At 37.5% G+C, this 12,602-nt stretch overlaps 1 protein-coding gene and 1 non-coding gene across 3 annotated transcripts in view; both read right to left on the bottom strand.

Moving 5' to 3' along the window:
- The window catches only part of LOC124158879 (sodium-dependent dopamine transporter), a 186,261-nt gene that overhangs the window by 74,805 nt on the left and 98,854 nt on the right, over nt 1-12,602 (bottom strand). The gene's annotated exons all lie outside the window — the stretch shown is intronic.
- Nucleotides 8,421-8,502, bottom strand: Trnas-aga. Its single transcript has one exon. It is a non-coding gene; the product is annotated as a tRNA-Ser (tRNA).

Genomic DNA, 12,602 nt, shown 5'->3' with positions numbered 1-12,602 from the left:
AAGATTGAATTTGAATTGACATTTCATCCACTCCAAAGCATCACCGCAGTCACATCCGCAAAATGCGAAATGTCATCACGACTCCCACGCTTGACACCTTAAATGACGGCACGCAATCACTTGTTGAGCATCTTCTGGAGAATAAACTCTAGGTGATCTCCGATGAGGTTAAGGAAGATAAAATACGAAGGATGTCGAGCGTGCGGGGGGATTGGTTGAACCGATTGAGCATGGTAGAATTAGGTAGATGATTCGATTTTCAGCTTATCCCTCGAAGCGAATCTTAAAATTCGACACACTTTGCTCCTGGACCAGTGACGTCATGGAAAAATTAGCAGTGCCGGTACGCATTTTCCTTAATTTTTTTAGAAATGAAATATTACTCTGCCTGTTTTTATTACAATTTATTATTTACATTATCACAATTTTTTTATTTTGGTCACGAATGTATATATATTAGAAATTTTGAGGTTTAAAAATTGATAAAAGTGCTATTTGACAAATATGTCTTTTTTTAACCAGTGCCGAAACGGCGTACGGTGGGCTAGAATCGAAAAAAGCTGGTCAAAATCTCAAAAACGAGTTTTTTTGAGCTAGGAAGTCTAAACTTCGCGTACATATCTCCAAATAAATTGTTCATAACTAGCCAGATTACGCCGCAGCGTTCCGGCTCGTTGCGACACCATGACACCACTGTCCTGGACACCTTAGTTGGCCACATTATGTGGCACATTGGCCTGGTGAAAACAATCGTGGAAGGACAGGTGGAAGGAAAAAAGGGTAAGGATGGCCTCGAATGAGTTGTATAAGACAGGTTATAGAGGATGTAAAAGAGAAGAAGTATCACGCAATTAAAAAGGCTAGCGGACATGAGGGATGAAAGGAAAGCGTCAAACCAATCTTAGGATTTTTGACGCATGATGATTGCTAACTTATGTCGATATTACGATGCAATATTCATTGGAAACATTCCTTACATTAAGGAGTAGCGAAGGAAAATATTTGCTGTGAAGCAATTAAACAAAATATGAAATAGGACAAAATACAAAAACGATATAAAATCCAACAACAAAGAAAGCAGAGGAGAGATGAAACATTGAATGTGCTGACAGGTGGGACATAGGATTTATGGAGAAATTAATACTAAATTAACAAAAAAGAATCAATGTAGTGAGGGAGTTATTTTAGAATGGAGGAGGCACTTCGTGACAGATACTTTGGGAATAGGCAGATAGAGTAAGGAATGTGAGAGGGAGGATGTAAGTGGGTATTCTAAAACTGAACAGGGAAATCAGGTCAGGGCATTCAGGAGTTGAGTTTAGGGTATTGTGAAGTAATAACTAAAGATACTGTGAAGATATTTTTTCCAAGTCCATCATTATTATCTAGACCGAATTTTTTACTCGAATCCTATAGCTTTTAACAATATAAAACCAAACTGCCATTTATTTTTTTCCCTTCAGACTCATTTACCCTCTGAGGCTATGAATTCGCGTGTAAAATTACAAAGCACTGGCAATTTTAATTCCTATGAAATTAATATTATACAAGTCAGTAGTTACACATTTTTAGACAAATCCGCTATGCAATATAAGCAATTCACATATTTCTACGAAACAATAAAGAAATCAAATATCTACCGAAAACAAATACCTATAAAAAATCCCTGGACGTTGAGACAGTAGCTGAACGATCCACACACTGGGAAACCACACTCTCTTAGAGATAGCGGGATACTTGAAAGACATAGTAATTTCCACTTTTTTAAAGTTAACCTTATACAACAGTTTATGCTTTTAAATACCTATACAAAACCGCGGGACCTAAAGTCAGTAGATGATCCTCTCACTGGGCAACCACTCCTTTTCGCAGAAAAACATTACTATTATTCGATATTTTTTCAAATTACCCCGATGAATCAAAAGGTAAAATATGAATCATTTGAGCGTGACCCACATACAGATGTATGTTGCACAGAAGAAGCAAATCCACGGATGATGGAGAGGTCGCTTGAATCAAAGGTAAGATTTCAAAATATCAGAGTGCGTGGGAGGGAAGGGGTTGGGCGGAAAGGGAGGGTGTGGGTGGGGACAAATCCAATCTTCGATCAAAATCAATGAGATGACTTGTTCTCTCCCAACCCCTTCATCATTCCCTCGGGGCAAATTCGAAAAGGCTCGAGATAGGGAAAGGGATGAAACGTATCATTGCTATTGGTTTCGCAGCTGCGGGACGTGGAACGACTGTCGGGCGCTTAGGTGCAGGTAAAAGGTTTCGATAAATGGAATAAAACGACCCTGTGCCACACCTGTGAGGGAATCCTTTGAGAATTCAAGAAACGCTTTAACACTTTCAGCCCGGAGGTTAAAATTTAAAGTTTACCTTGATCCGAAATTTTTTCGCCATTTTGACTAAGAAGTGTTACATTTTATCAAAAATTATCGAAATAAGTCGTTACGCACAACATTTTTTATTGCTATTTAATATTTTTTTGCCGTCTTCCATGGATGACGCTCGGATCTGGGGAAGGGAAAAGACTGCGGCGCTAGCAGTATTTTTTCGTAAATCGTCCGCGGCAACTTTAAGAAATTATTTACAACACTACCAACACATTTAAGTGAAAATTACCGCGTAATATGGCGCACGAACTTTCGGAGGGCGCTGGCGACAGAGGACAGCTTGAAACCAGAACCGAATAGATGGCTGAAAACCTACTTCCGACGTTAGTGATTCGAGACCACTAAACAAAGGGAAAGCGAAGAACGGAGCTTTCAATGTTGAGGCTGCCGAGCGCAGTCGTCCGTCATCTATAGATGACGCTCGGATCTGGGCGGAGTCCGGCACATCATCTATAGATGACGCTCGGTCTCAAAGTGTGAACAGATGTACCGGTAGATTGGGTTTACCATTCCGTGACTGAGCCTAGAAAACTTACTCGGATATTATTGGATAGTTTAAGTCGACGTGTTTCCTTTGTACCCTAGTACCCTCTTAGTTCGTTGTAGTTTCTTCCTCCTCGTTATATTTCACTTTTTACCGTCGATCAAGTTCATTATTAATAACTTCAGGGTTGACTCAGTGAAACCTCTCCATATTGGAATTGAAAGAGTTGAGTGCGAAGTTTTCAAGTTTTCAAAATGAGAAATCTTCAAATTTGATTTCCTACAGAAGTATCCCTGGGTTAGAAAGGGTTAAATCCCAAAATCAGGACCCAGGCTAAGTGGTAACACACAAACAACAAATTTCGAAGGAAACTACAATGCCACAACTAAAAAAAGAAGAATTTTTGCAATGGTTTCCATTATAAAAAAATAAAGTTTCAAAAATAAAATTTTGTTCCATTAATTGTGACAATGAGGAATAGTTTGTGCCCTGACAAAAACTTTCAAAATAAAGCGACCCGTTGGCTTATGCATAGTTTCATGAGCCTTACAAACTTTATAATTTTATTTCTAAGTTCATTACTACATAAGAGAGAGCATTCTGCTTTGGATTTTAGGTTTCGTACAAACGCATTGTGTTACCTTTTTCGAACGGTTGTTCTGTTTGGCTGAAATAACTGTGGCTGCGGTCTTCAAACCTTCCGTGACTGTGCCTAGAAAGCTTACGCTTACGACTGTGTGGGGTATCTCAGGTATCCCATTTATTATTTATAAATTATACGTTGTATTTTAGTCTTTCCTATAATTCAACACCATGGCTCCTTTTTAATATCATAATATCTTATTTTGCATAATTTATAGATATATCGTTGCCTAAATTTATGTTTTTACATTGATTTTGTGCGAAATGGCAGGAATCTTTCATATTTTTGCTATTGTAACCGAAAATTGACTAACATGCTATGAAACAAACAAGTACAAAAGGTGCCATCATGTAGAATATTTGCGTTATTGAAGTTATAATATAATAAAATTTATTGCCTGCAATTTTTATCCCTGCACTCACATAGAAAACAAGTATTTTTCTTCCCTACCACAGCTATGTGGGGTAATTCAGATATCCCACGAAAAAAATTGAAATTTCCAAAAACAATTTAAATGTAAGGAAAAATCTTTCGTCGCTTAAATAACGACAAAGTGGTTGAGCTTGAGTTCAAAAAATATCAAAGGGACAAAATTAAAAATTAAAAAATGTACAACACTAACATAATTTGGTGTAAATTTTCCTAATTTCCTATTTGGGGATTCCTATATTCAAGGGCTTAGCAACAAATCACCATAAACTACAAGGGAGGAAGGTAATCGTCATGATTTCAAAAACAAACCTGATAGAGAGATGCTTGGTAAAGTGAAAGAATATAAACTTTTATAATGGTAAAAGCAAAGGAAAACAGACATGGTGACGAAATGAAGATAAAAATTGAATGAGAGAAGAGAAATAAGCATAACTTTATAGCGTATATTCATGATAACCAACCTAAACCGAAAGTACACCAGCAATAGCATTAATTTCAAATTGGTACTCAGAATTGGCACGTGCGCAGCGAGGAATACCGTTCGGGGGGACGAATAAAAAATGATATATACAAAAACCACTTAAAATTTACAAAAATTACACCATTATTATTTGAAAACATTAAACATATCAACAGCATTAAGACGTTCCACGCTTTTGGCAACATAGGCATTCATACCAAATATATTGAATACATCCAGTTAAAAATATTTGAAGTCCTCAAATTTTTAATCTCCTCATTTGATGTTATTACCGCTACATAACTGAACTATTCTAACTCCCCTCAAAGTTGCTAGTGCTCACATTTCATACTTATTGCATTCATTACTCGTCCATACTTACTGTCACCATCGCTGGAAAGTTGTATTAGACGCGCCATTAAATCCTTATTGAAAAAGGATAAATCCGCAGCCCCTCGGAAAGTGATCCCGATTAATATATTTGCCAAAAGATGCGATCGAGACTCAAGGGATTAAATGAGCAAAGGGGATCCAACGGAACAGAGTGGAAAGGGTAGCTTTGGGGGTACAATTGAGTCGAAAAAGGGACGATCTAATTGAAAAGGGGAGAGGATAATTGGATCTCTATTAGAATGGACATAATAACATTCCGATACACTTTTATATTATCACTATGCGGATACTATCGGCGAAACCTTTTATCACACTATTCATCAGCCAAAGATAATTATCATTTGGTGAAAAACTGGTCACTCCTCGTTATCGACGGGCCTAAGGGGCTGGAGGGGGATATTATTTTCCCAAATCCATTCGTTTGCTATGGTTGCAGCTAAAAAATGCATGCTTTAGTTTTGGTGAAAACTTCTTTCGTCATAGTAAGTTAGCTTTTTTGATTTGGTCACAGGAGCTTTGGTTACACTAATTAGCTTTGGTTATACTTAAGTCAAACTAAATGTTTCTCTGCTAAAACATACGAATACTATAACTAAAATGAGAATAGGTTGCCCATAAACATTTTATATAGCAATTTTAATTGTATACCTCAACAATTAAGTAATTGAAAAGGTTCGACTGCGGTTAAAAGAATATGTATATAGGTTAAATAGCGAAATTAGGAATTTGCAAGTCCTAAATCTAGCCCTAGAGCTGAAAATGTATACATTTATGATGTTGCTTAGAAGCAACATGGGGTTATAATGGGCTAAAATAGAGTGAAACATTGATCGAATTGTAAATGTAAAAAGTCTTGTAAATCATTGAACCAAAACCACCAGAACTACTCATTAAGAATGCGATAAAACCTTTATCACATCGAAAAAGAGCGTCATCCACACGTTTTGCGGAGAATTTACACTCCAATAAATTTAAAAATGACGAAAATAATTTATGAAATTCTAGGACTGAAAAAAATTCTCTGAACTCATAAAAAAGCTTTTTTAATAATTTATTCGTCTCACGAGCTCTAGTTTGATACTAGTCTTTAAACATAATGCTACCAACCCCATTTAAAATGTAGCCCCAAGAATTTGCGATCTAATTCAGCTGACTTTACAAAACTTATTTTATCTAAACTAACCTTCAGCCATTTATTCCTAAGGTTTGTGATGGGATGCAATCAGTGACGTTATGATAAAATTTGAAGTGCCGTAACGCACTTTGCTTAACTTTTTTAAAAATTGAAACATTACTCTGTATGTTCTTTATTACTATTTATTATTTACATTTTATTAACATTTTTTGTTTTGGTTACTAATGTATACATTACTAATTTTGAGGTTTAAAAATTGATAAAAGTGTTTTTTGGCTATTATGTCTTTTGTTAATCATTGCCGCAACTGCGTTCCGGCGCCATGACACCTCTGGGTGCAATGTATAAATGAAGACACTTATAAAATAATATTATATTTATAGTAGTGGTTAAAGCATCTATTATTAGACTGAAGTTTTGCTTAGCTTAATAGTACTTTTTTTTAGCCTAACATGTACGATACAAGGAATTAAGTTGGTATTATGGAGTTCATTGCACATATTTAAATTTTACCTAAAGCCGTCTGTCTGAGCCACACATGGCTGTTATCTATTTAATTACGCAGCGGAATTTTTAGTAAGTTCATGAGTATTCACATAAATGAATAAATATTGACCATTGTCAGCAAAGAACACTCTCAGATTCTCATTGTTAGGTCATCTTCACAAAAAACTGGTTTTAAATCACGCAGAGAAATTAACAAGATTCTTCTGGCAACAAGACACTCCAAAACAGTAACAAGATCTTTCAAAGTGAGAGCGTACTGTTTGAACAGAAAATTTTATTTGCCACCAAAAAATGGCGAATGATACTCTACATGAAAGAATCTGAGTCTGAAACAAATTTGAAGTTTTCATTTTCCACTAAAATCCACATCACCATCAAAATCGATGCGGTAACGTGTAAACGATACCATTTAATTCGTACTTTTTTGACATCTATTTTCAAAATTATATCGCATGTAATTGCTCTTAGTATTTCGGGCCCAGAAAACTTACTCCTCTTAGCCAAAATATTTAATACAATTTCGACTCCGCAGGTTTTCCTCGCAAATGTTCTTCTGAAACAAAATTACACTAATCCCTTAACCAAGATTAAAGCAGTGACAGCAAACAAACAGGAGTAGCAAATTGACATTGATTCCTATAAGATACAAAACCTTCGGCACCACAGAAACAGCACAAATTAGCTGATGCTTTATAATTGGAAGGAGTGCTTAATACCATAGGAAAATTGGCATCAAATGGATAGAATCAGTATGGATTCAATATCTGGAGGCTACTTAAGTAAACCTACGACGATATAGTAAACATTTGTAGTTAAATGCTTTTACTCAAAATATTTACGCGTAACACATTTCATTAAAACTAATTTTCAAGATATATGTAGACAGAAAGTTAGCGATTAAGCTGTACAATTGCATTGTTAAATATGCACACCTCATTTTTATCGAGTAGGTACTCTTAGATATTTGAGTTTCTTGCGATATCTTGTCGTCAATAAGTTCATTTATAAGCATGGAAAGAATCAAAAAGTAGTCCTTCAACTCTTAAAGGGGCTTTCTTACATTTTAGGGAAAAAATCTTTATCTACGAAATGGTATCGCAATAAAAAAGCTCATTTAACAAGTAGAAAAGGGTGACGCTAGGTGAAAACTTAGACACGTACGAATGCACTACGCTCCCATCGGAGTGCTAGGCCGTGAAACTCGTTTGAATTAGGGCGTAGGTCTTGTCTGGCAGGAAGAGGTTGAAAGAGAAAGTGGCGAACAAGCCCTCCACTGAATATTGTCAAGCTTTTCCATGTATAAGCCAAAGGAATACTATCGAGAACCCCTGCCTTATTTATCAACTGTTTAAATTTAGTTTACCTCTATTTTTGGGCTGATATTGAAGTTTAAGGGATTGAAATTTAAAAATTCAATACTGTCCAAAATTCCAACCTAACAAACTGATGAATTTAGTGCGATATTTCTCTATTAAATTTTAAAGACTGTTCCGGTTTATGACAATAATTTTGGCCGAAAAATTACATTTCTCGGGGGCATTTTAGAAACAATTTTCCGAAGTGATTAATTAACTATATAATTGCGAGAAACCCCAGGCGGCTCTCTTAAAGTGAGAATCCCAATGAAGCTATTCAATAGTTTGGAAATCGGGTATACGTGAAGTGAACAAACACCATTTCACTCACTTAGGAATAAAAATGGTTAAGTGCATAAATTTTGAATATAATTTAACGCACGTTTCCTTAACACTTCAAATCGTTTTATAAATCGTATAGCATTGCATAAAAAGAGCAGTTTGACATTTTTATCCGTAAAAAGAGGCAGATAACTCCTTAAACGTATTGAAATTCCATGATAATAAGCGAAAATGGGATCAAAAAATGTAGGGAACTTACAAAACTATATGCATGATAATTTTTGCAAAAGAGTTACGTCCTAACCTAAAATTCGGAAGATGAAAAAAATTCGCAGTCGGTAGGATTCGAACCTACGCTCCCAGAGGGAATCTGATTTCTAGTCAGACGCCTTAACCACTCGGCCACGACTGCCCGCTGGAAGAGGGAGAGAGTTTCAACGTAGTATTTCTTCTGTCAATCCAATCTTCGCCCACAGATGGATTCGGAAGAAGTTTTAATTTCTTGATACTATTCTTCAATATAACTGAGATGCATGCGTGTCGTTTTTTTACTCATTCTTTTGTACACTATATAAGTATTACATTAAAACCTTCCCGACTATGGTATTGAACCACAAAAGATAATCACTACACGTACGAACTCCAACGTGGAAACAAAGAAGACGTCTAAGGATTTCTCAAATTCATAGAAGACCGGATATAAAAACTAATTGGCAAAGGTAACGAGATAATAATGACGCTAGCCGTCCTAGACCGCATACAGATTGTCACCGCTGAACACCATAATGAATTAATTTGAAGGGAGAAACGAAGATTGTAAAGATTTTCTCGAGACCGGGCAAATTACTATGATGTATATTAGGTTAGATTTTCGCATCAGTTCGCAGTCAATAAAGGATACGGCAAGCCGATTAATCACATTAGACGGAAGGCGTTGCTCTAGTCCAGTCCTTCAAAGTACTGTAATAATTAGGTTGGCAATGATTTTTTCGGACTAGACTGGATTGTTAGTACGGAGGGGATACCTGGTGAAGTACGAAAAACTATGAATTTGGAATTGACTCTAGTGATGGGTCGATCATGAACGATTCGATCAAAAAGATTGAATCACTAGGTGAATCAAATGACTCATGATTCATTTCGTTAAACAAGTCGATCATCAATCACTCCGACTTCCGGTTTCATATCAATCATCTCGGTTTCCGGTTTGATTCAAAATTTGGAACGACCGATGCTTAATCTCTTTTCGTCAGGGCAGAAATAGTTGTGATAAAATTAAATACTATGTTATGAAGAACTGAATACCTGTGTAATCTTTTTCTTAAATGTTTTCCAGCAGTTATCAGTATTAATAACACCAATACACGTAATTGGAAAATATTAAGATGACTCCTGTAGGAGAACGTTAAGAAGTAGAAGTTAAAGCTGGTTATATTTTATTGTGCCGTTCATAAAATTATCCTGCAGATCAGATTCATGCATAGTGTGTGGTGTATTTTGTGTTATATTTTGATCAACTATAGTTAGAAATTATTTTATTAGTGTTAAGAAACTGTGGCAGTTTCGCCTTCCCAAATATTTTCATGACACTGCTTCCTTCATTTTTGCAATCTAATTTACTCATCTAGGAATTCACAATTAAAATAGTATACGAAATGATAATATGGATAGCAATCAGCGTTACCAATGCTCTTCGCAGATGAGGCAGTATTTATTCGATTATTCAAAGTGATTTATTACATCCATTGATTGAGTCTTTTCGATCTTGATTCCTTTTGAGTCTTTTCGATCATGATTCCTTTTGAGTCTTTTCAATCATGACTCCTTTGAGTCTTTTCGATCATAGTGATTGAATCTTGATTTGAGTCTTTTCGATCATAGTGATTGAATCAATTGATTGAATCACTTATGTGACTCGAGTCAAAATGATTGAATCACTAAAATGATCGACTTTGCCCATCACTAGAATTGAGTGCGTAAATTAAAAATTGATATTATAATTGTTATCATACGGTGGGATTCGCGGAGGGGAGGTGAGTAACGCGATGGTGGGGAAAGGACCTAATGGAGGGGAAGGGACGCAGAGCTGCCGCCGTTGTTGCCCAGGTGCACTGTCCAACAAAGAACTCCGCGGAGTTCTTTGACAATGCCACTATTTGATTGCTGTCCGCTGAGGTCGCTGGGGTAGTTTTTTATCCTTAATTCTTAGTACCATAATGCGTTACGCTTTCTGTCATGGCAGTTTTACGCGGGACACTTCAATGCGCAATCTGACGCACGTACGAAGGCGCAGTCAAAATTGCAACGTGTGAAGCGGTGAATTGCTAGAGCGTATACGAGAATGCATGGATGCGAAATGGCAAAATAGTCCCTGGTCTAATTCCGAGCTCGTATTCTCGAAATTTCAATAATGTTTTCTGTGCTAACCTGCGCAATGTCACTTACCGTGTGAAACGTCATTAGTAAACTGTTATCATAAAATCATAATTCCCACAATATTTTCACGAAACAAGGGAATTGTAGAGAATTTTCGGAAACAGACGGGACGCCCTAAAAAGCGATCTATACCGGGACTGTCCCGGGCAAACCGGGACGTATGGCCTCTGTAACGATAAATGGATACACCCAACCAAACGTAGGTATCGGGATGCAGGCGATTAAAAATAAGAAAAATTATTAGGAAGTTACGTGGAGGCTTTAGGAAGCAAGCACGTCTGGCAATGAGTCCCTTGTCTTCTCTCCCGTTGCTTGTTTTTGCTTGCAGGCCGCTATGCCGTCGCTACATTACCCATTCCCGTTTTCGGCTGGCTCTGGGAAGTTCCGTACGTTATTCGTTACCATAAATTAATCTTGCAAGGTATCACCTTGTAAACAATTTTCGTAAAGATGTTATGATTGGATTCAAACGATTAACTCTAAGGCAAGGAGTGTTGGTGTCAATCGATGAGTCACCAGGGATGCGAATCGGAAAATATTGTGTTTATGCTTTCGCATCAAATAATAAACTACTGGTGATCTTAATGCCATGAAACTCCATATAATTATTGTGAAAGCCATTAGCTATGGTATATAGTTAGTAAATTTGGATTTTGTGTTGTCAAAATGTCTATTATTACAGGAATCTAAGTCTACTCCTTCTTTCACATCATCTTCTAGAAACCTTCTTCTCAACAGCGTGTTACAAATTAAATCAACGATCAACGAAGATATCGTATTGCCCACAAGCTAAAGCATTGAAAGACAGGATGGAGTCATGGCGGCGAAAGGTTTTTTGACGAAACTGCTACGGGCGTTCAGAAAGCGTCAGAAAGGTTTTACATAGCTGGTAGCCACTAGAGACTCAGAGGTTGCGCGGAAGGCTTTGACTGCTTGAGAAATTGAGAATGGATATCTTTCAGAGCAACGCAGAGAACATCATATTAGAGCCCCACTATTTTCCAGGCCCGATAGAGACGGTAAATTAGGAGAGATATTTTTCCGAACAGATAGGTGTGGGAATTCTTTTTTTCCCCGAACATTTAAGGACTTTAATAAATGCTAGGCTACAACATATCCTATTTATTTGTAAATGGCTTGTGCCCTAACACCCCCCGCCGCAAGCCTATAGCGGCGCAGTATGTAGGTGTAGATTAGCGTTTAGCGCTCTGAAATACTCAGCCTCATTACTAATCTAATATAAGATTTGGTTGGAGGTTGGTTGGAACAGAGGAAGAAGTAATGGGAAGATGGGCCGAGTACTTTAAGGAATTGCTGAATGTCAATGAGATAGATGAGGAAGATGAGGAGGATGGAGAAATGTTGGACATGAGGGTGGACACCAATATTAGTAGGCCATCAATTGAGGAGGTGGAGAAGTCGTAAAAACGGCAGCGGAATCTAATATAAAATAATAACACCATATTAGAGCCCCAGAGGCGGATCCAGGATTTCTTTCTGGGGGGGGGGGGGGCACAAGCAAAGCCGTATCCAGGATTTTGTTCTGGGGGGGGGGCACAAGGATCCCCGTATTACAACCCACCCCCCCCCCCTAGATCCGCCTATGCAGAGCCCTACTATACTTCAAGGTCGGAAAGAAACGATAAGATACGATTTAGAGAGATATTTTGCCGAGCGGATAGGTGTGGGAATTATTTTTGCTTTGAATTATAAGGGATTAAAGGAAATCCTTAACACCTCGCGTCACACGTCTATTGAGGATCCTTCCAGTGTAGTACGTAGATGAATATTTAGTGCTCGGATACGCGCAGTCGAGGAAAAAAGTCGGTGTTAATTCGACTGGTCAAAAACCAAAAGAAAAGGATAACGAACATTTTTTTCTCCTTCGAGATCGTCTTTCCGCGGCTTGAAGCGGCAGCACAGCACGTCAATCGAGGCCCGGCGTAGGCACCGCGTCACGTGAATGGAATTTTCTCCCACGGGAACACAAAGACGCCGTACAAGAATGGGAGCTCAGAGGGGTCGACCCCCTCACTCATTGGGTAAGGAGGCTTCGCGCATAATATCGAGCGACAC

The sequence above is a fragment of the Ischnura elegans genome, chromosome 5 (assembly GCF_921293095.1).
Source record: "Ischnura elegans chromosome 5, ioIscEleg1.1, whole genome shotgun sequence".
Lineage (NCBI taxonomy): Eukaryota > Metazoa > Arthropoda > Insecta > Odonata > Coenagrionidae > Ischnura > Ischnura elegans.
This window is presented reverse-complemented; position numbering and strand designations above follow the sequence as displayed.